The 19,205-nt window shown below is 45.5% G+C and overlaps 1 long non-coding RNA gene across 1 annotated transcript; it reads right to left on the bottom strand.

Annotated features, from left to right (window-relative positions):
- Positions 1 to 13,708: 13,708 nt before the first annotated feature.
- Positions 13,709 to 16,157, bottom strand: LOC133451180 (uncharacterized). Its single transcript, XR_009783153.1, has 2 exons — positions 15,880 to 16,157; positions 13,709 to 14,537 (listed from the first exon to the last, which is right to left on the bottom strand). It is a non-coding gene; the product is annotated as an uncharacterized LOC133451180 (long non-coding RNA).
- Positions 16,158 to 19,205: the final 3,048 nt, after the last annotated feature.

The raw sequence follows: 19,205 nt of genomic DNA, 5'->3' as shown, positions 1-19,205 counted from the left end.
TTTGCTGTCATGATAAAGGTTAAGTTTCTCTGTTCTCATGTGTATTTCCCTACACTGAACATCAGGGGGCGCAACATGAATGTCCAGCACAGTTACGAAAAAATAAATCTAGAAACAGGTTTTAGTTTTTGGAAACACAGAGCTGTCCTCGTAGAAGCACTGAGGTCTTACCAGTAGATTGTCCTTCGCTTCTCAATCTCCTGCTCCCGAATCCTTCTGAGTTCCTCACTGTCCTGAGACCACAAAGCAGCTAAAGAGAGAAAAAACAAGATGTTGGAGTTTTCTTCAGCCTCCTCATCTCCTCCTGATTGCAGGAGTATCTATCATTACTGTTCAATTCAATTCAATGTATGTATGTAGCGTCTATTACAGAAGTTGTCTCCAGGATCTTTCCAGAGACCAGAACATAAACCCCCGAGCAAATTATTACATAAAGATAACATAAACACTGGCAGGTAAAAACTCCCCTAGTGGGAGGAAAACCTTAAGCCAAAAAGTGGCAAGAAAAACTCCCCGTTTGGGAGGGAAGAAATTGAGCGGGACCTGGATCATAAGGAGGGACCCTTCTGATGAAGACCAGTTGGGCAGAGCAGGAAAAGAGAGAACAGACAGAGAGAATGAAGAACAGAGAAAGGAGAGACACAGACACAATGGCTAACTGGTGCAATACAGGGATGACTATAGAGGGAAAGCGCATGACGTCACAGATGCGACTTCACAGCAGGTTTCGCCCACTGAGTGTCAGAAAGACTGAGTGTCAGAAAGACTGAGTGGCAGAAAGACTGGGTGTCAGAAAGACTGAGTGTCAGAAAGACTGGGTGTCAGCGTAAACTTTCAGTTTGAGCAACTGGAAAACATCTAAAATGGGAAAGAGCTGTTGTGCGATCGACTGTACTCATAAGCCCCTTTCACACAGAGATTCCGCAATATTGGTGTAAAGAAGTCCTGCCAATACGCCGCCTTTGTTGGTTCACACAGAACCATACAACGCCGGCATAACGCCGCTCCCGTCTGTAAATTCACACAGCATGCCGGCGTTCCGCAATCAGAGGCGTGACGACAGCGTCAGCGCTGGCCCCGGCTGGCCCATGGATGTATTAGGGCTGGCCCCGGCATGCCGGCTGTGTCATTCACACAGACCCCGTTTCGTCTCTGTGACGGCTCTGTGACTACCTCCGCTGCCGGCTTATTGGTGGGGCCACTTGGCCCCCCCATTCCGCCTCCGTGACTTTCACACAGAACAGCGAGGCGGCTTAAAGGCGCAACGTTCCCGCCTCGAACTGGCTGTGTGAAAGGGGCTATAGATTTAGCAAGAAATCAGAGTTATCGTTTTACAGACTGCCGAAAAATCAGCTTAAGAGAGACAAATGGATCGCTGCAATTCACAGAAACAACTGGATTCCAGGCACCGAAACGTGGATTTGTGGTTCCCATTTTGTATCAGGTAATGTTGGATTTTTGGGTAGCTAACGTTAAACGATCAAATCATAAAGTTCGGTGTCCTCATCACTTTAATTTCTACAACAAATCCTGCCTTGAAGTCGGACCAAGCGTCAAGACTTTTGTAAGCCTGATTTCTGAATCTGATTCTGATTCTGATGCCTTCAAGCTTTGCTTCGTGTAGTTCCCCAGTGTAGAAATTAGGTACATATAAATATCAGGAAACTGGATTCGTGGCCAAATATTAATGTCCATGGACCACTGGTTCTTGGGGTAACTGTACGGGTCAATGTCAAGTCCAACTGCCTTTAATTTAGGCCCATAATCAGCTGTTATCCCGTCTTCTCCACTAGTTGCAGCTGTTTTTGCTGATGTTTTGCCACTCAGTGTGAGTAAGGGGGCTGGTCCAGTGAGGAAGTGACGTCAATGCAGTCCCTCTATAGAAACAGGTGTAGACAGCAGACACTGGGGGGTCAGAGGGGCTCCAGGTCAGTGGATCATGTTGGAGTCCCCCTGCAGCGTAGCTCTGTAGCAGCGTAGCTCTGTAGCAGCGTAGCTCTGTAGCAGCGTAGCTCTATATCAACATATCTAGGATGAAGCTGTTTCAGAGCAGCTGCTCTAGTCTGGTCCTGCAGCTGCAGCTAGGACTACTGGCCCTAACACACTACAGTTACACTAACTAGAGGTTTACTAAACACTAACTAGAGGTTTACTAAACAGAAACTGTTCATCTTCATCAAACGTGTTGAGGATCTCCAAACCTGTTCCTTCTCTGAAGCAATGCCCTTCATCATCAGTGATCCAGCGGTAGATGGGAAAGCAGAACTTCTTTCCGATGGGAGATTCCACCTCTGCAATAGTAGGACACCATGGATCTTCAAACCCTATAGACCATTTATCAAGCTTAATCAGCAAAATTTTCCCAAGGTCTTCAGGGCAGGATATGGCACCACTGTACTCCTACAATAATAAGAAAGAACTTTGAGAACATGTACAGATGAAGCTGATGAATATTTGATCAGCAGCATCAGTTGAACAATGTTATCACTACAAAGATGAACTAAACCAGATGATGTTACATGAACTCCTGGCTTAGACATCTCTGCGGTCACAACTTGCAGCGTTGCTTTAGCCATGACTAGACAAAGGTAACAAAGTTGTCTTTAAAATGTATGCAGACTTACATTTTTCCCTAAGAGTGAAATGCCCCCGTTGATATACTGGCTTTCACTCTTCCCCTTTTCTCCTACCAGGGTCACATAGACCCGGTTTGTGGTGTCTGCCCCACTCGCATCTGACAGGTGAATGGTCACGTGATATTCCACTGGCATTTTCACGAAAGAAGGATCCTGACTGGAAGACAGCTGTCAACAAAAACAGCAACAACCATCAACATCTGGACTATGATCCAGCATCCTTCAAGTGACATGTTAGAATAAGTTCTTACCTGTTTTAATCACACCAAGAAGTTCTTTGAGGAACTGCTCTGCAGGTAAAACTCTACGGCCGAGTTCCCTTTTATACTTCCAGAGTTGTGGGAGTGGTCTGTAGTCAGCCCTGATAACGTCCCGTTAGACAGGTATGAACCTGAGATACGACAGAAAAATGATGCAACACTTCTTGGTGAAAGATGTTTCGGTTAATTTTCAGAAGAAGTTGATAACAAACAAAGTCAATTGAGCTTCCAGTGAATCGACTTTACGTCCCAACATATGTTTAATTCATCCCATAATGATGTCAGGAGGAACGGGACGGCCCCCTGAGGAAGACGAGGTGAAGAGTCTGCACCCTCATGGAAGTGTGCACTCTTCATCTCAGCATCACCAAGTCGGGAAAAAGTACATGAAGAGAAAAACCTCCTAAACAAATTAGGATCAAATTCATAGTTGAATTAAATCTTTAACCCAGGCTTCTTTATTGTCATTCGACCCATTTACAGGCAGGACAAAAAGCAGATTCTCAGGTCTTGGTTTAGCTTATAGAAAAAAAGTTAATTGGACTAAGAAATAATGATAATAGAAATAAAATAACATCCTAAAATAGTAAGATAGTAATTCAACTTATAGCACAAAACCTGGATACCTGATACCTCCAACTCCAAGAACTAATCTACTCAAACACTCAGTTATTTATCGTTCAATAATGTCCTGGAACTCTTTACCTCCTCACATATCTGACAAAACAAATTAACTTTTAAAAAACGACTTAAGGCTCACCTAATACTGCAGACCATATGACTGGGAATGTACTATTGATATTGAAATTAGTAGAATTATTATAATGATAGCAGTGACTGAAAATATATTACTAATGTATGGTATTATTAGTGATATTATAGCGTATTAGTAAAGTTATAGTGTTATTAATATATTATGATATTATGCTTATATAACTGATGGTGTGTGTGTGTGTGTGTGTGTGTGTGTGTGTGTGTGTGTGTGTGTGTGTGTGTCTGTACATGTATGTGTATTATTGTTGTTTTTATTATAAGTATAGTTGTGCTAGGAATGCATGACTGTATGTATTTATGTCTTAGATGTTATCATTTATGTAATATTTGATGTACTTTACTGTACCTAGTATATTTATATGTACAGGGCCAGCAGCAGCAATACAGGACTGTCTCAGAAAATTAGAATATTGTGATGAAGTTCTTTATTTTCTGTAATGCAATAAAAAAAAAAAAATGTCATACATTCTGGATTCATTACAAATCAACTGAAATATTGCAAGCCTTTTATTATTTTAATATTGCTGATTATGGCTTACAGTTTAAGATTAAGATTCCCAGAATATTCAAATTTTTTGCAGCGTCCTTCCGGAGGGCAGGGGGGTGAACACTTGGTGTGCAGGGTGCGTGGAGTCTTGAAGGATGCCGGTGGCTCCGTCCCTGCACCTGGAGATGTAAATGTCCCCCATCGGGGACGATGTAAACATCTCAGTCAAATGAGTTCCAGCCCGTCTTTATCCGTCAGACATATGTCTTCACAGAGGAGTTCATGGTCCACTCAGGGACTGACAGGTGTCCAGGTCCACACCATCATCCCTCCACCACCGTGCTTGACAGTGGGTCTGGGGGGTTTCTCCAAACATGGTTCTGGACATGAAGACCAAACATCTTGGTGTCATCTGTCCAGAGGACATGGTTCTAAAAGTCTTGTGGGCTCAGAGCTGGTCCTTGACTCAGTCCCACCTCCACCTTGTACTGCTCTGTTACACCTCACCAGTGTCTTAGAGCTCCAAAACATGTCCTGCATCGATCTCCAAACACGTTCTGGACAGTAAGAACAAACATCTTGCAAGATCACAACGTAAGAATTTAAAAAGGCTCCATTTTCTTTTTCAAACAGTCGATATATAAACACGATGCTCAGAAATACACATCAGAGTGTGTGTGTGTGTGTGGGGGGGGGGATTTAAATCTTTCTAAAAGTATTTTATTTAAAGCAACCAAACACTACGTTGCTGAGGTGCAGAGGACGCTCTGTCCTCCAGCAGGTCGGTAAGGTCGACACTCCTCAGCTGCAGAGGCGGAGCCGTTGGGATGCCGGTTGTGTTGCGTAGGCGGATCCTCGTGAGTTTAAGAAATTTCTGCTGAAAAGCAGATGTTACACCATTGATCCTTTGTTGGTTCTATAAGTCAGTTACAAACCATGTCTTCAGCAACGTAGACCTCTGAAACCACGTGGGAACAGCTCCAGAGCAGAAATCTGTTGGGAACCGTGGACAGAGGTCAAGTTTCAGGCTGAATTCATGTGTCACACCTCCGACCATCGGTTTTCCACAAACAAATATTTGCTTTGATTTGATTTGATTTTTATTTTGTACATGTAAAAGACAACAATTAAAGAGAATAAATACACATTCACAAACTGGTTAAATGTTATTAACTTTAAGTTAATAACTCAGAATCCCAGAGCAGCACTGGTGACCCTGGTGGAGCTTGGTCCTGCACCACCGCCTGTCACATGAGGCATCCCTCTGCAGGAGTTTTAATCGCACCGGACGGTTCAACTCTGGTGATTTCTGGTCAGTAGTGCCTCCAGTCATGGACAGCCATATTTTTCTCCAGACTGCAGGTTCCAGATGTTTCCACAGATGTTAATCGGGATGTAGATCAGTAGAGTGGTTCTTGGCTGGTTTTAGTTGTGTGTTTTGAATCATTATCCTGTTAGAGGACCCATGTCCTGCGACTGAGCTGAGGTGGAAGGTGGAAATTATTGCATCTTAATGGAGGGATGAAGCCAATTGGGCAGGATGGAGAAGATAGGCCTTGATGAGCTGTAAAACCAACCTCTCAAGGACTTTATCATCACCTGAACATGGAGATATGCAGGCTGCTGTGTATGAGCCTGATGATGGTAATCGATTTATTACGTTCAGTTTCATTCATACAGCGTCTACTACAACACAAGTTGTCTCTAGGACTTTCCCAGAGACCAGAACATGATCCCCCATCAATTATTACTTAATCAATAACAGGTAACAATTCCCCTGTAAGAGGGTAGAAACCTGGACCTGGATCACTCAGATCACCGCCTAAAACCTTGATCCCCCATCAACCCCTCATAGCCCCCATCAAAGCTGAAGCTCCACCTCCACCTATCTCCCAATCACCAAGTCAGTATTGTTTCTGAAGCTCCACCCTCCACCTATCTCCCAATCACCAAGTCAGTATTGTTTCTGAAGCTCCACCCTCCACCTATCTCCCAATCATGAAGTCAGTATTGTTTCTGAAGCTCCACCCTCCACCTATCTCCCAATCACCAAGTCAGTATTGTTTCTGAAGCTCCACCTCCACCTATCTCCCAATCACCAAGTCAGTATTGTTTCTGAAGCTCCACCTCCACCTATCTCCCAATCACCAAGTCAGTATTGTTTCTGAAGCTCCACCCTCCACCTATCTCCCAATCATGAAGTTGTCAGGGTTTTGACACTTCCTCCCAGTTTTAGTTTCAGTTCTGTCTTGCCCCGCCTGTGTCCCATCTGCCCTGATTGTGTCCGCACCTGTGTCTCGTCTTGTCTCGTTATCCCTTCAGTATATCTTGTCTTGTCATTCCTTGGTTCCCTGTCGGTCCGTACTGTTCTCTCCTCCATGTCTCCTCGTGTTTTGGTCCTGATCCTGTTTTTGTATTTATCCTGCTCTGCAGCGCTTTGCTTTACCTTTTTGGATTAAAACCCTTTTGTTTTTGAGAACTCCTGACTCCAGCCTCCCTCTGTCTCCTGCACTTGGGTCCTTTACCAACCAAACCATGACAGAACGGACCGACCATATGGACCCAGCGGGAGACTACCTCACCTTTATGGAGTTTTTGCGCCAGGAGGAGTATTGGAACCCCTTTTGGGGAACACGCCTGGCTCTGGGTGGGCCCAGGAGCCTGCAGGCCCAGGGGAAGCGACGGCGTCAGCCCCAGCCCCAGCCTGTTCCGGTGGGGGCCCTGGACGCACCTCTTCCTGTTCCCGAGGTGGTCCTGGACGCATCCCAGCCTGTTTCCCCCTTCTGGGGAACACGCCTGGCTCGAGGCGGGCCCAGGGTTTCTCAGCCCCAGGGGAAGCGACGGCGTCAGCCCCAGCCCCAGCCTGTTCCTGCTCCAGCGGTGGTCCTGGACGCATCGCCCCCTGTTCCGGCTCCAGCAGTGGTCCTCGACGCATCGCCCCCTGTTCTGGCTCCAGCGGTGGTCCTGGACGCCTCAGCTCCTGCTGGAGTGATGGTTTCGGACCCCCCTCAGCCAGCTCCGAGGACCCGTGCCCCCCCTCAGCCAGCTCCGAGGACCCGTGCCCCCCCTCAGCCAGCTCCGAGGACCCGTGTTCCCCCCCAGCCCGCCCTGGATGTGGACTGTGGGGACATCTGGGATCTGTCCCTTGAGGGGGGGCCAGCGCCCCGGACCCGGGTACCCCCGCAGCCGGCACCTCGGACCCGGGTACCCCCGCAGCCGGCACCTCGGACCCGGGTACCCCCGCAGCCGGCACCTCGGACCCGGGTACCCCCGCAGCCAGCACCACGGACCCGGGTTCCCACTCGGGCAGCTCCGGGGATCCTCTGCCCCCCGACGCCGGCTCCCCGCCTCCTGTCTGCCCCGGTTCCGGCGCCCCGCCTCCTGTCTGCCCCGGTTCCGGCGCCCCGCCTCCTGTCTGCCCCGGTTCCGGCGCCCCGCCTCCTGTCTGCCCCGGTTCCGGCGCCCCGCCTCCTGTCTGCCCCGACTCCTGTTCCTGAGGCGGTCCCGCAGCCCTCTGTTCCTGAGGCGGTCCCGCAGCCCTCTGTTCCTGAGGCGGTCCCGCAGCCCTCTGTTCCTGAGGCGGTCCCGCAGCCCACTGTTCCTGAGGCGGTCCCGCAGCCCACTGTTCCTGAGGCGGCCCCGCAGCCCACTGTTCCTGAGGCGGCCCCGCAGCCCACTGTTCCTGAGGCGGCCCCGCAGCCCACTGTTCCTGAGGCGGTCCCGCAGCCCTCTGTTCCTGAGGCGGTCCCGCAGCCCTCTGTTCCTGAGGCGGTCCCGCAGCCCTCTGTTCCTGAGGCGGTCCCGCAGCCCTCTGTTCCTGAGGCGGTCCCGCAGCCCTCTGTTCCTGAGGCGGTCCCGCAGCCCTCTGTTCCTGAGGCGGTCCCGCAGCCCTCTGTTCCTGAGGCGGTCCCGCAGCCCTCTGTTCCTGAGGCGGTCCCGCAGCCCTCTGTTCCTGAGGCGGTCCCGCAGCCCTCTGTTCCTGAGGCGGTCCCGCAGCCCTCTGTTCCTGAGGCGGTCCCGCAGCCCTCTGTTCCTGAGGAGGTCCCGCAGCCCTCTGTTCCTGAGGCGGTCCCGCAGCCCTCGGTTCCTGAGGCGGTCCCAGAGCCCCGCCAGGTTCCAGAGCCCCGTCAGGTTCCCGAGCCCCGTCAGGTTCCCGAGCCCTGTCAAGTCCCCGAGCCACACCAAGAATCCCCGTCACGCCCCCCGCCAAGACCCAGGCCTAGGCCTCGGGGACGCCCCCCCGAGCTGTCTCGCTGGTCTGCCCGGTCCCGAGGTCGGCCCCTGGAACTTTGGCCGTGTGTGGCTTGGGCCCTCCTCCAGGCCCCCTCCGCCCACCCTGGGTTAGGACTCTGGGGACATCTGGGATCTGTCCCTTGAGGGGGGGGTACTGTCAGGGTTTTGACACTTCCTCCCAGTTTTAGTTTCAGTTCTGTCTTGCCCCGCCTGTGTCCCATCTGCCCTGATTGTGTCCGCACCTGTGTCTCGTCTTGTCTCGTTATCCCTTCAGTATATCTTGTCTTGTCATTCCTTGGTTCCCTGTCGGTCCGTACTGTTCTCTCCTCCATGTCTCCTCGTGTTTTGGTCCTGATCCTGTTTTTGTATTTATCCTGCTCTGCAGCGCTTTGCTTTACCTTTTTGGATTAAAACCCTTTTGTTTTTGAGAACTCCTGACTCCAGCCTCCCTCTGTCTCCTGCACTTGGGTCCTTTACCAACCAAACCATGACAGAAGTCAGTATTGTTTCGGCATCCGGGTTGCCAGCTCGGCTCTAATTATCGCAGCCATGGCAGCCTACGTTCCTGCTGCTTTCTGCAGCCTACCTGGCAACCTCTGGTCGGGGGGAGGAGGGGGAGGGTACACGCTGCTCAACAATATTTTGAAAGTGACTGCAGTACCAGTTTTGGACATTTCTTACAGACGGCTCCTTTAAATCATGGTGGCATCTCCCTCACCTCTCTCAGTTGTGGGATTATGATCATGTCGTGCTTCCAACGATAATGTTTGGTCATCATTATCACCAGCTGTATCTGTAGAAAGGTCTTTATTTTCACCTTCTCCTGTATTTGTTGTTTGGCTGGTGTTATTAGAGTGGGCGGCAGCCGCTGCTGTAGTCGGTGGAGATGCTGGACCAAAGAAAGAGGTCACTTTCGGAAGACTACTCACAGCTTTCTTTTTTATATCTGCTCATTTTCGCTTTTCAGCACCACTCTGGTATGTTCATTTCATTTTTCTTGGATGTTAGCTGGTTAGTTTAATGGCGGGTAGTGATTTATTATTGTGTCTTCCTTGCGGCATTTATTTTTTTGTCAGTCAGTTAGGGGCCCCCTGGTGGCCGGGGCCCGTTTCAACTGAAACAATTGAAACATAGGTAAGAGACACAAGCTGTCTCTAGGACTTTCCCAGAGACCAGGGGCCTCATCTATAAAGCTTGCTTGCGCAGAAAAAGCGCCTGAAAGTTGCGGAAGCCACCTTCTACGCAAATCCTCGGATCTAAAAAGAAAAAAATAACCGAAAAATCTGCTTATCTTTACGGCAACCCTGACCCTCCCGTAAGAATTTACTTAAGACACGGGGAACTGGCGACGCAGGGATTGAGGTGGTGAAATGAAGCCAGATTCATGTCATACTCTTAATAATGTCATCACACATTACAACATATATCAGACTTAAAATAATAAAATAATAAGATAAAATAAAATAGCGCTGATCGTGTTCCTGTGTGAAGCTCAGTCAGTCAGGACTCTGGTGCTGCTGGAGCTGCAGCCTCTTCTTCACCCGCTTTAGGACAGAACAAATGAGGGGCTGCATTTAGGGAGCCCCACGGAGCCCCTAAAGGGACTCAGATTTTTTTTCATATGAGTTTTACGCGCGCGTGAAACCTTTACGTGCAGGTGTATGGTGCCTAAATTAGGGTCCCGCGTTAAAACGACGCAGAGCCTACGGCGTAACGTACGCGGTGACGCGCACCTACGCCGTAGGCTCTGCGTTAAAGGAACGCGGAGCCATAAACCCACCCTGAGCAGCTCTGAGGGGAGACGGGAGAGGAGGAGGGGGAGCGGGGGGTGAAGCGGGGCTGCGGGGCCGTTCTCGTATCGCTTTCATACAGTGTCTTGATAATTTGCAATTTAAGGCTGAGCCTACCGTTAGTTTTTAAACTGTAAAAAGTAAGGGGAAAAAAAACATGATTTAGAAAAGAGGGGGGACGTGTGTCCCCCTGTTGCGCCGGGGAACTCACAGCGTTTAGCGCAGCAACGGCGTGCTGCCACTCACTCGCTTTATTTTATTGTATACTATTTATATACTTATTCTAACTTTTACTGTGACCACCAAATAATGTGGTTTTCCTGTCCTCCACATCATCTACAACATCTCTGTCTCTGTGAAAGTCAGTGTGACGGTGGCTGCTACTTCTAATTCATTCTGACGCCAAACAGGCTGGAGGAAGCCACTGCGCATGCTCAGTAGGCTCATCCATATGCATTTATGGGCGTGTAGAGGGCGGGATTAGAGGCGAATTCAGCTGCGCAGGTCTGTGATTCATAAAGGAACGTTGCGTGCAAATCTGCGTGCACATGGTTTTATTGATCCGGATGAATCCTACGCAGTTCATTTTAAATGAGGCCCCTGAACATGATCCCCCGTCAATTATTACATAATCAATAACAGGTAACAACTCCCCTGTAAGAGGGCAGAAACCTGGACCTGGATCACTCAGATCACCGCCTAAAACCTTGATCCCCCCACAACCCTTCATAACCCCCATCAATCCCACCTCATCACTAAAACCCCATCAACCTCCTCTCACCCTTACAAACCCCTCCACAACCACACCTCACCCCCTAGAATCCCATCAACACCAGCTCATCCCTACAACCCCAGCTCAACCTTACAATTCAACGTCATCCCTACAACCCCCCCTAAACCCCTACAACCCCAACTCATCCCTACGCCATCTAAACCCTTACTACCCCACCTCAACCCCATATAATGCCCTACAACCCCACCTCATCCCTACAACGTCACCTGATCCCTACAACATGTAAACATCTATTTGACAGTACATAATTGTCCTACGCAAATGCAGATGCTGCTGTGGCCGCTTCACCAGCGGTGCAATGTTCACAGACCAGATAAAGTTGTTTGTGGACCCTCAGAAACTTGGTACTACTGTTGGGGTCACTTTGTCTCCATGTGTGTTGGAGTCACTTTGTGAAATTTAAACATCTTGTAAATAGTCCCTTTTTTCAAAGTAGAGGTAAACTATAGGAATCAGTTTTATAAAGGAATGGAGCAAGAAGGGACACCACAAGAAGGTGGGGACAGGGACAGGGACAGGGACAGGGACAGGGACAGGGAAGAGCCACGGAGACATCAGCAGTCACAAGAACACTGTGTTTGTGTTGTGTCTGGGAGATGCAGAAACATGGAATGGAAATCATGGCCACCACCTAGACAGAAGAAAAAACACACGTGAGTTTATGTGCTCCTTCTCAGTTTGACTGAAGAGTCAATAAATAAACTGTTTCCTAACGAGCTGCCATCCTCCCACCTGTTCTGGAGAATCTTGCTCCACATGGCTGAAGCACACACACACACACACACACACACACACACACACACACACACACACACACACACACACACACACACACACACACACACACACACACACACATTTGTCACAAGTTGGGTCTCTCAGAGTTACAAACAGAGACGGAGGACGAGGGACCGTGACCTGCTGGACAAGGACCATGTCTCTGAAGCAGCAGAAGACGGACAGTAATCGCGTGACGTGTACTGTTAGCGGGGCAACAAAAACCCTTAAAGAAAGACGACAAAACCAGTGAAAAGAATAACAGGGTGGCAGTTTTAACTTAATTCAAATTAAAGTTGGTGCTTCCACCACAACGTGGTGTGAAATCAGTAGCTAGACTCTTCGGCTGAATTCCAATCTCCACCCTAAACCCTCAAGCCCTGAACCCTCACAGACTTTAGTGATGTCAGCTGTAAGTGATTAAGTGTGCGAGGGTGTGAGGGCTCCAAATGGTAGAAATAAGAATGGGACAGCACTTAGCAGAAACCGAAAACACGTCAGATCAAAATGTTTTTTTTTAATAAACTTTATTTAAAATTTCAATTTACAAAATTCCTAGTCAGATCAAAATGTTACGTACCGGTATTATAAATTTGGGAATGATCATCCTACGGATGTTTGAAAACAAAGTGGTAGCCTATATCCACCTTATTCCTACGCCCCATGAGGCTTTGCGCGAATTGTGGGAGCTCCTTCCGGTGCTGCCAGAACCGCGTTTGTTTACATGCTGAGTGAACGCGTTAACCCTCTTTCTCTGAGCGTTGGGGATATAAAACATGTGGAAACACCACCTGTCACAGCTCAAACGGGACAATATCATCTTACCGCTGCCTCCTGCTGTTGAGGGATGGGAGGACGACCTGAAGAAGTGAAGAAATGCTTAGAAGATGAGAAGTATCTCATTCTTCCCAATGGGCAAAGTGGATACTCCTCCAGGTGGGTAAATATTGTTACTTATCAGTACTCGAGATGAGAAATAAAAACGGTCCAAATCATCCCCCCTTTCCATCCCTTATGTCATTTCATTAATGAATGTGGTTTTACTGCTATTTCAACATTTAGAGTCATCACCAGAAAAATAACATTTGACAATTTTCACCTGAAATAAGTAGAAAAATCTGCCAGTGGGACAAGATTTATCTTCTCATTACAAGCAATAACATCTTGTTCCACTGGCAGATTTTTTTTACTTATTTCAAGTGAAAATCTACTTGAAACAGGTGAAAATTGTTGTTTTTCCAGTGATGAGTCTTGTTTTAAGTGTAATGACATTTTTTTTTACTAAAATGAGACATTTTAACTAGAAATAAGACAAATATTCTTGTTAAGATTGTGAGTTTTTGCAATGATCCATGTTACTTATCCTGTGAAGGACAGAGTCATATTGATAAGTTCAGAAAAGTGTTTTTTATTGTTGTGTTTTGATGTATTTGATGTAAGCCCAGTGGATATTTAAAGCTTACAGAAGGCTGCATTTAACTGCTGCTATGTCATTCCTGCAGTATTTCTGCAGGTGTTTTGGTCACTGCTATTATTTGTAATATATTATATTATTTGTAATCAGCACAAATTATCTGTCCCCATATGATAAAATCCACCATCCCCCCCTGGTTTTTTTTTTTTTACAACTCGAGTACTGCTTATAATCTATGAACTAATGTGACAGGTAGGCTACTTGTGAACCTTCATTAAGACAAACTGTAAGCCATCTTTTATATTTATTCTTTCAGGTCCAACTGGCAGTGATGTTCCTGGGGCTGCAGAGCTGCAAGCTGCTTATCTGGACCAACTGAGCACCTGGAGTTCCAAATTTCATTTGACAAAGACTTCAGATACACACATGAAACACCTCCAGAACTTTCACATACTTCCAACATTTGTAGATGAATTTGGTACAAAGAAGATTCAGCTCTGCCCCTCTGTATAAAGCTAGGGGGAAAACAGTACAACAGACTTCATTTTTGTTTTCAGTTTTATTAAAAACAGAACCTGAAAGATCCCCTCCTGACATATTAGGACATACAATATAGGGACATGAATCAAAACATTTTAACACAAAAATATTGTTTAACAAAAGCACATTACATTTGTGTCTTAAGTGAGAGAGATTCAGTTTACTGTCAGAGGACTATTTGAACTTTTATTTCCTCAAAAAAAATAACAATTGCAGCTGGACCTCAGTTGTTTTCAGAAAATGTTAAATGAATGAAATATGTAAGTGCAGCTCTACAAACTACATACAGCACTTAACCTGTTGAGAGTTATGTGTTAAAGATACTGTAAGTTTAACTGAACCTCAATTGTTTTCAGAAAATGTTAAATGAATGAAATATGTAAGTATGTTTAAGTGCAATATTAAATGTCTTCTCACTTTTCACTTGAAATAAACTCAGCTCTTTAATTCACTAAACCAGCACAGATCTTGAGCATTTTGTCAATTTTGGGCACAAAGTTAATTTGGTCCTGTTTGAGAAAGAATCTTGTACACCTCCAGGTGCCTTATTCAACATGAATGCGGGCGTGAGCAGTGCGGCGTGTGTGAGTGACCTCCTCACTGGTCAGCTGGCATCCTTTGTGTGTGAATGCTGGAATGATTAGCTTCCCCCTACGCTCCTCCAGCAAGTCTCTAACTGTGAAACCACGGTCACCCATCACCTCATCTCCAGCACGTAAATAATAGAATAGGTGTGGTCCTCCATCCCTGGGTCTGACCACTGTGTTTGGGCATCACAGGAAGCTTTGGTGTTGATCACAGCTCCTCGTTCTGATCCATCTGGTCAGGCTCATCTGAGGGAGCAATACAGTACACAATTATTAACCACTAACACCCCCAGCCCCCTCATCAAATGTACCTGGGGGAAGACCCACAACCCCCCACCTGCAACACATCACCTAAGCCCTCCAGAAGTTTAGGAAAAAACCGGTACATTATCACAGCCAGTACTGGAGTTGAGGGGGGATGAGGGGGATGGCATCCCCCCCTGAAATAAAAACGGTCCAAATCATCCCCCTGTAAAACTGCCACCCCCCCTTTCCATCCCTTGTGTCATTTCATCAATGAATGTGGTTTTACTGCTATTTCAACATTAACATTTAACATTCTGGTTAGAGTCATCACCACAAAAATGTGACAATTTTCACCTGTTTCAGGTAAATTTTCACTTGAAATAAGTAAGAAAATCTGCCAGTGGGACAAGATTTATCTTCTTATTACAAGAAAAAAAATCTTGTTGCACTGGCAGATTTTTCTACTTATTTTAAGTGAAAATCTACTTGAAACAGGTGAAAATTGTTGTTTTTCCAGTGATGAGTCTTGTTTTAAGTGTAATGAGATTTTTTTTAACTAAAATAAGACATTTTAACTAGAAATAAGACAAATATTCTTGTTAACATTGAGTTTCTGCAGTGATCCATTTTACTTATCCTGTGAAGGACAGAGTCATATTGATAAGTTCAGAAAAGTGTTTTTTATTGTTGTGTTTTGATGTATTTGATGTAAGCCCAGTGGATATTTAAAGCTTACAGAAGGCTGCATTTAACTGCTGCTATGTCATTCCTGCAGTATTTCTGCAGGTGTTTTGGTCACTGCTATTATTTGTAATATATTATTTGTAATCAGCACAAATTGTCTGTCCCCATATGATAACCCCCCCTTATTTCTTTTTTACAACTCGAGTACTGATCACAGCTAAGATTTAAAATTAAATTAACAAAAAACTTTTTTCTTATCAACATGTCTGTAGTGAAACTATTGTATTTTTATTCTAATGCTGCCCTGCAGTCCGTGCCATAAACACACTTTGTATTTTAACTGCACAGAAAATAATAATAAAAAATACTAAAGGTTGTCATTACAAATACTACAATGCTGTGTCCTCCATACACCTGAAATCATACCTGATATTTCATGACATTAACCTGAAATCATACCTGATATTCTCAGGACATTAACCTGAAATCATACCTGATATTTCATGACATTAACCTGAAATCATACCTGATATTTCATGACATTAACCTGAAATCATACCTGATATTTCATGACATTAACCTGAAATCATACCTGATATTTCATGACATTAACCTGAAATCATACCTGATATTTCATGACATTAACCTGAAATCATACCTGATATTTCATGACATTCCTGTCATTCCTCTGAGGATTCGGCGTGTCTCCTCCGGTGGTTTGTCGGATCTCAGCCACAAAGTATGATGCAGGTTTTCCTCCACAAAACGACGTACCCGAGCTCCGCAAGGACATTTTAGTAAATGCTACGGTTGATAAACATGTTAAACATTAAATGTCAGAAAACAAAACCGTAACTTCTCTGCTAGATTGAAAGCAAATTGCTTTAAAATAAACCGCTGTTCATGCTCAGCTGCCCATGTTAGTCAATGGCGTTACGCAACTTCCGGCGTCTAACCGGAAGTTACTCCCACAGCGGTTTCTACAGTAGAGCCTCCAGGAATAAGGTGGATAGCCAACGGCTAATTTTCATCTTTAGTCCCTTCGGCAGGTTAATGTCAACAACATAAAATAATAAAATCAATGAAACAACAGTAACGACAAGTAGAATAGTTAGCTTCCATGGATAGTAGGCAGGAGGAGCAATTACAAGAGAGAAAGCAATTAGAGCAATTAGCTGACATTAAACAAATATACATGTTTTAGGCACGGTTGTGGCAACAGTGTTGTTCTTCCAATAGCCAAGCTTTAAGATGTTTGGTAAAAGAGGACAGATTCGGGAGTTCACGTATTGTGTTTGGTATTGAATTCCAGGTGTGGGAAGCACGAACAGAAAAAGTGGCTTGGCTAAAGGCACTCTTTCTAAAAGGAACTACACAGTCTGTAAAGCATTGTGTTCTAATGCTCAGCGGCTCCCTGCGTGGAATATTGAAGTAGTCTGACTCGGTACACATTTAGCCTTGCTGGCTTATTTATTTGCTGCTGCTCACATGCAGGAAATATGCAGAATGAAAGAACGCGCCGGCAGTGCGCTGAGGCAGAGCTACCGTAATACCCCTAATACACGGGAACAATATATTCACAGTCACATAGACAGAATGGGAAAGGACGTATTACACCTAATACTTTACAACTTTACACCCCCACTCGTCCTTTGCTTACTGGCTTCATCAAAAATAAATGAAGAAAAATAAACATATTCACAACTTAACAGTGTGATGGACATTACTCACTTGGAGCACCAAACATGTATCTGGCAAAGTTCTTTAACTTTAACTTGGTTACAGGTTTGGTTAACACATCTGCAATCATTTTGTCTGTGGGACAATACTCCAAAATCACATTTCCCCCATTTACAACCTCTCTTATGAAATGATACCGTATGTCTATGTGCTTGCATCTCTGTCTGCTGACAGGATTCTTTGCGAGAGCTAGAGCACCTTGGTTATCCTCATACACTATTGTCTTTGCATAGTCATATTTGTCAATGCCTTTAAGAAGCTGTTCTAAATAGAGGCATTCTTGCATAGCTGAAGCTAGGGACATGTATTCTGCCTCACATGTGGAAAGAGCCACTGTTGGCTGTTTTCGTGTCTTCCATGAGATCAGCGAGGTGTTTTCACTGAGACTAACACAGTAGCCTGTTGTGCTGCGCCTGTCAGTCAAATCAGCTGCCCAATCTGCATCAGTATACACCCGTAGGCCTAAACCTTGTTTGTGATTCTTCCTGAAACACAGCTCTTTTTCAGATGTCCCTTTTAAATACCTGAGAACATGTTTTACAGTGAGCCAATGTTCTTCATTTGGTTCTGAGAAGTATTGAGACAGCCTACTCACTACAAAACTCAAGTCAGGTCGAGTGCACGTAGATAGGTAGATTAAACTGCCTACTGCCTCCCTGTACCTCTTGGGATCTTCCATTTTTACATTGTTAGTGTATTCTAACTTTGGCTCACAGGGGGTTTCTCTCGGTTTACAATTGAACATGTCAAACCTTTCTAGTATTTTGTTTACGTACCTTCCCTGTGACATTTTGACACACCCTTCTGTCTGTTCAAAATCAATACCCAGGAAGTTTTTCAGTTTTCCTAAATCCTTCATTTTGAATTTAGCAGTAAGCATCTCCTTCACTTCTTTAAGTACCTTTTCGTTACTTGCTGCTATTATCAGATCATCCACCCATATGATAATAATGACCTTGTCACCAGGTTTCTCCCTTGAATATACACAGTGGTCAGCAGGATTTTGTACAAAGTTATCATCAGTTAAGCATGCATGTAAGATTGTATTCCAGTTCCTGCCTGACTGTTTTAAACCATACAGTGATTTCTGCAATCTACACACCAGCTCTTCTCCTGTATGAGACACTTTTTCGTAACCCTCTGGTTGTTCTATGTATATTTCACAGTCAATGGGCGCGTGCAAATAAGCTGTCTTTACATCCATTTGGTGTAGAATGAGATTTTCTTGTGCAGCTTTTTGCATGACCACCCTTACACTGGTCATGTCGGCTGTGGGAGAAAACGTCTCTTCATAGTCCGTACCCTTTTTCTGGCTATAGCCCTTTGCCACAAATCTCGCTTTGAATCTGTCTGACCCATCCATGTCATTTTTCACAGCGTAGACCCATCTGCCCCCCACTGGCTTTTTGCCTGGTGGCAAAGTGGTGAAAGCAAATGTTTTGTTTTCCTCTAGGGATTTTATTTCCTCATCCATAGCACTTTTCCATTGCTTTGATTTAACTGATGTTATAGCCTCCTGATAGGTTTGGGGAACATCAAAAACAGCTCTATAACAGAAATCTACACAAGTTTGTAGTTTATCATCGCTGTCATCAGTCACGTAGTCATCTAGGTAACCTGGCTTTTTCTTGCTCCTAGATGGATTCTTTCTAGTCGCTGTTTCAGCACTTTCAACCTCAGCTCCATCTTGAGTCTGCACACTTTGCTCATGTACATTTTCACCAGCAATATAGTTTCCATTGCTGCTCTCCCCAAGGTACACCTGCTCAGTGTGTTGCGTTTGGGTTTCTTTTTCCTGAGTTGTCTTACTCATAAACTTCACCAACCGGTGTTTCTGAACCCTCTCTGTGTCTGGGTAATAGACCAGGTAGGCTGGGCTATTTTTGTCATAGCCTATGAAGACACCTTGGTCACATTTTGAGTCAAGCTTTCGTTTTTCTTGTCTGTATGTGAAACAATCACACCCAAATTTTTGCATTTTTGCCACATTTGGTTTTCTGCCTGTTAACATCTGGAATGGGGTTTGCTTAGTGCGTCTGTTATAGCACCTATTCCTAACATGAGCAGCTGTCTGGATAGCATAATTCCATAACTTATTTGGTAGATTGCTTTCTAGCAGCATACATCTTCCCATCTCGTACAGCGTTCGCCAGCCTCTTTCGGCAGTGCCATTTTGGTGAGGAGAGTAAGGCGCTGACGTTTCATGTCTTATCTGGTTCCTAGTTAATAGTGACTGAAAGCCAC

This window comes from Cololabis saira, chromosome 9 (assembly GCF_033807715.1).
Source record: "Cololabis saira isolate AMF1-May2022 chromosome 9, fColSai1.1, whole genome shotgun sequence".
In the NCBI taxonomy this organism is placed as follows: domain Eukaryota; kingdom Metazoa; phylum Chordata; class Actinopteri; order Beloniformes; family Belonidae; genus Cololabis; species Cololabis saira.
The sequence above is the reverse complement of the archived record's forward strand: the minus strand, read 5'-3'. Positions and strand labels throughout refer to the sequence as shown.